At 45.6% G+C, this 5,361-nt stretch overlaps 1 pseudogene; it reads right to left on the reverse strand.

Annotated features, from left to right (window-relative positions):
- Nucleotides 1-4,741: 4,741 nt before the first annotated feature.
- On the reverse strand, nt 4,742-5,136 carry LOC105708791 (small ribosomal subunit protein eS12-like; annotated as a pseudogene).
- Between the last annotated feature and the right edge of the window lie 225 nt (nt 5,137-5,361).

Below are 5,361 nucleotides of genomic sequence, written 5' to 3' on the forward strand. Positions count from 1 at the left end.
CCCGAATATTTGTTGAATCTGCCTCCTGCTCTCCATCCCATACATAGTGCTGTGCTAATTTTCAGGCCCTTGTAGTTTCTAGCCTGGACTTCTGCGGGAGCTTTCTGACTGGTCTTCTCGGCTCTAGTCTCACTCCCCTCAAATTTAACTTCCACAGTGGACAAGATGCACTTCTGACTATACCACTTTCGTTCTTTCCTTTTTTTTTTTCTTTAAGAGTTGGAGTCTCGGTATGTTGCCCAGGCTGGTTTTGAACACCTGTGTTTGCCGGGCGCAGTGGTTCAAGCCTGTAATCCCAGCACTTTGGGAGGCCGAGGCGGGTGGATCACGAGGTCAAGAGATCGAGACCATCCTGGTCAACATGGTGAAACCCCATCTCTACTAATACAAAAAATTAGCTGGGCATGGTGGCGCGTGCCTGTAATCCCAGCTACTCAGGATGCTGAGATCGCGCCATTGCACTCCAGCCTGGGTAACAAGAGCGAAACTCCGTCTCAAAAAAAAAGAACACCTGTGCTCAAGTGATTCTCCCACCTCAGCCTCCTAAAGTGCTGAGATTATGGGCATGAGCCACTGCACCCAGCCTGTGTCACTTTCTTACACCATCAGAGGCTCTCCAGAATCAAGTTCAGCCCCTTAGCATCATACATAAGACCGTCACGCCCTCCTCTCCCTTACAACGCTTGCTGCTCTTGAAACGTCGCATTGCTTGTAACCCCTGGCCCTACCCTGTCATCTCCTCTCTGCACACCTTTGCTCAGTCCTCATCCCAGCCCACAATGACATTTGCTCCTCTTTTTACTTCAGCTGCTCCTACTCATTCTCCAAGATTCTGCTCAATTCTTATCTTTTCTATAAATTCTCTGACTTCCCTTAGACAAGTACACCCATGGAAGGAGCTAGATGGATTGACTGAGCACATGCTGCCATCTCTCTACCCAGGCCCATCCTCCAAAAATGACAGGGAAGAAAAAAAATTAGTGTTCTCAATAAGATAACAGGAAACGTTCAGAGAAGCAGAAGCACTGACACGTTTCTGAGAAGCTGCATGCAGACAAGATGGGATTTGACGCTGCAGCCCAGCTCATGAGCAGCGGCCAAGGACATCCTACATGTATCCTTGCGTGTACATATCACAGTATATACTACAAATGTGGGAGCAGCAACAAGGCACCCCATGCCCAGAGATGGTGAATGCCTGGAACAAGACGGGACCAAAGGGCTATTGACAGAGGGTTAGACAAGTACACCGTGGAAGGAGCTAGATGGATTGACCCTGAATACTTCCCTCAACCCCACCCCGGCAGACAAGATGACCAGGACAGCAGTGTCTGTCTCCTCGTAGGAGCTGTGTTAGGGAATGAGAGAGAGGACACGGCCCCATATGGCTGGCAAAGCCAAGGAAGAGTAAGTAGCAGCCACGCCCCAAAGACCAGCTGTGAGCGCCTGGCTGGTCCACCTGATGCTGCTGCCTGTTCCGCACTCTCCTGGAAAGCAACACGGAGCACAAGCTCCTCCAGTGATTTCCAGCCCTCCCTCACAGCAACCAGGCCAGCAGATTTCTTGCAGAAAATCTCATGGGTAAAGATGAGTTCACTGTCAAAAAATATCATTTGAGAAGCACCACCATGAAAGAGAGACTTCCACCTGAGGGAACATAATAACCATGCCTAGTATTTACTGAGCATTTACGTGTAAGGCACTATTGCACACATACATTTGTAATAGTGCCTGACACATGAATATCGTATAAGGTATTTTTATAACCATTTTACAAATGAAGAAACTGAAGTGTCAAGTGATTAAGTAACTTCTCCCAAAGTCACTTAGCTTAACATGAGAAGCCACAATTCAACCTCAGCTGTCTGGCTCCAGATCTGAAGATTAAACAGAACAACTAGACAACCAGTAAATATGCTTTGAAGTATAACTAATATTCTCAAATAAGAAAGGATGGAAAAGAATCAATTAGAGATGTTAGAAATGAACACTGTGTTCATTTTGTATTACTGATCATGGGAATAAAAAACAAAAAAATATATTCATAGTTTAAAAAAATCAAACCATCTGAGTGCATGAGCTATGCAGTGGAATGTATGCAGCTGAAGAGATAATCAGTGAACTGAAAGACTGGAATCCTCCCCGAAAACAGCAGACTGGGATAAATAAATAGAAAGTAGAAAAGTTCATAGACATGGAAGATAGTTCCAGAAGTGCCAATATCCACCCATCAATGTTGAAAAGAGTTACGTGTGTGAAAAGAGAGACTACTACAGAAAGGAATATCCAATGAAACATGGTTGATTTGCAACACAAGTTCATTTCCTCTTCCTCCCCAAATTCTAATAAAATGGCAGTAGAGGAATAGCACAGGTAAAATCCTGCAAGGACAAAGGGAACAAGAGAGGAGAAAACAGCAATCAAGAATTTCGACACGTATTTTGGAGAGAGTATACAATGGAGACATGACTTGGCAGAATGGTAGATGCTTTAGATGCCCCAGAGGGAGAAAATACGAAGCCAACAGATTCTCTCCCTCCACCCCCAGAGTCTCAGAAAGCCTCCACACTTAGAAAGATGAGGTACAGTGTTAGGCTCTAAACAGCAACACAGGGGCATAAGTGGAAACCCTAGACACTTTCCCTACCCTCTTCAGCCAGGAGTCCCCTCCAGCCAGGGGAGAAATGAGAGTATATTTGTCATATAAATTAAACTGAAGAAACTGTACAATGGGAGGTGTGAGCCACACAGAATTGGAGGAGGAGATAAGGTCAAGTGTAAACACAAGGATTAAGCCACAATCTACATATTGAATGGTGGAACCCCAGTTCCCAGAGAGTGAGCAATCGAATTTACAATCTACAGGCAGGGATTTGGAGGATTCATTTGTGGAGAAAAGGAGCATCCCAGACAAAGGACCTCCAATGGCTGATGTGTGCTGGTTCCCTCTATGAGGAGCTTGATGCTCAGATGCCCTGTGGTAAGCTCCGTCAGTCAACGAACCCCGCTCCCACACAGAGACTGCAGTCAGTGTTTTGTGCCTCACCTCTACATGTGAATAGAGAGCCAGGGGTCACCACCTGGGAGCAAGGCCTCCAGTGAAGGTGACCAATCTTCCTGTCTTGCCAGGGACCGAGGGGTTTCACAGGACGTGGGACAGTCAGTACTACTATGGATTGAGTTTGTCCCCACCAAAACTCGTGTCGATTTTGATCCCCAATGTGGCAGTGTTGGGAGGTGTGCCTGGTGGGAGGTGTTTGGGTCTTGGGGGCAGATCCCTCATGAATGACTTGGTGTGCTCCAGCTCTCTCGTCAGACTGGATTTAGTTCTTGTGGGAATGTTCCTGAAGGAGTGGGTTGTTGTAAAGCCAGGATGCCCCTCAGGTTTTGTCTTCCCACATGTCCACTCACCATTGAGCTTTTCCACCATGTTATGACATAGCACAAAAAGCCCCCACCAGAACCTGAGCAGATGCTGGCACCACACTTTCTGAACTTCCCAGCCTGCAGAACTGTGAGCCAAATAAACCTCTTTTCTTCATAAATTCTTCTATAACACTTAATGGACTAAGACAAATACTAAAACAGGAAAAGTCTCTGGCAAAGCAGAACGACCTAGTCGTCCATTCTAGTGTGTGCAAGCAACACCCATTTGCATGGCTTTGCTTAATAATTTGCAAGCCTGGCCTATATTCACAGCTCACAGGCTGGGAACACAGCCATCTGCTATAATTTATATGCTCTTGTGACAACACCTGCCAAAAATCATATTAAATGGTTTGTGATTTTTGTTGATCCTCTTCCAGCCTTTGACATGATATATAAGGAAAAATATGAACTATCCTGCCTGTAATTTCTGGTTGGGTAAAACAAAGATGTGTCCTGGATCCTTTTATTTTAACTTGAAGCCACATTGAGATAGCCCATAAGTTTGCTTTTCTACTGACCTGCTCAACTGTTAGGCAGAATGCAGACCACAGGCCAGCGTCAGCTCCAAAGGGTCAGTGTCTGTGGCCTGCAGGTTGTTGCATATGGTAGGGCCCTGCCACCCCGCTCTGCACTGGAGCACAGAAGTCCAAGCATTGTCTCGGATGCAAATTACCCGATGTGCGTATCATGGACTAGCAGTAGTTTAAATACATAATGAATACTGCTATCTAACAACCTCCAGAAACAAGGGCCACCAAATCTGGATCTGAAATAATCTTTTAATAGAAATCCTCCAACTTTAGGGAGATTTATAGGAAATAATAATAAACAATGAATCATCTTATTTAGTTACTTTGTGTGTACCTTTCACAACCAGTTTAACAGGGTTTATTGCTCAAAATTAGATGTGCAGCAGGTGTGCGTGTGTGTGTGTGCACATGCATGTGTGTATGTGTAGCCAAACAGGTTATGTGGTTGCATCCCTGCTTTACAATTTTTCTGGGCTAATTTTTGTTGCCATTGAACATTATGATGTGGAATTGTGGGGACCAGTTACTCATTCATTGCACTGTTAGGGAACTTCAAATTTCCTCCCGAAGAGAATCTTGGCTCTGCCTGCAGGGACTCCTTCGACGCACTTTGGAGGGAACGTGGGTTGACTTTCTCTTTAGGAACATTTTCTTTCTTCTCCTTCCTTCCTTCCTTCCTTTCTTCCTTCCTTCCCCTCCCTCCCTCCTTCTCTCCCTCTCTCCCTCTCTCTTTCTCTCTTTCTTTCCTTCTTTCTTTCTTTTTTCACCAGATATTTATTTCTTCACTTCTTGCATTTGAAGGACTCTTCAATGACGTCCTTGGCCTGAGACTCCTCGCCATAGTCCTTAACCACTACACAACTGCAGCCAACCACTTTACCAGGTTTCCCTCTCTGTCAGTTTTACAGAGGCCTTCCCATTCCCCTAGTTTCTTGTCGTCACCCTTAATTAGGCTGATTTGGTGCTCAGCACAAAGGGCCTCCACCAACTTGACATGCATAGGCTCATCACAGTTGGACGTGAACACACAAAAGTGGGCTTGGCACTTGTCTAAGGCTTTAGCAGCTTCTCAGATTCCACATGCTAAGCCATGGTGGATGAGGGTGGTCTTCAGCACCTCTTGTAAAGCAGTATTAGCGTCCATTACACCTCCAGCAGCAATGCCTTCGTCGGCCATGATGGTGGGTTATAGGTGAGGCCAATCTTGAGTTCACCCAAGCCTCCGCCTCCTCACGACTTAGCAGTGGCAGGGAAAGAGAGGAATATGTTCTTTCTGGTGCTTGAGTTTTCATAAGAGAATCTATTCCAAGTCCCAGCTCAGTTTGTTATTAAGATATATAGCTCATCTCTTAACTGGCAATGGAAAGTTCCAGCATTCCAAGTCAAATCTCAACCTCAGAGC

Source organism: Aotus nancymaae, unplaced genomic scaffold (genome assembly GCF_030222135.1).
Source record: "Aotus nancymaae isolate 86718 unplaced genomic scaffold, 86718_ANA_hifiasm-v0.15.2.pri h1tg000010l, whole genome shotgun sequence".
Lineage (NCBI taxonomy): Eukaryota > Metazoa > Chordata > Mammalia > Primates > Aotidae > Aotus > Aotus nancymaae.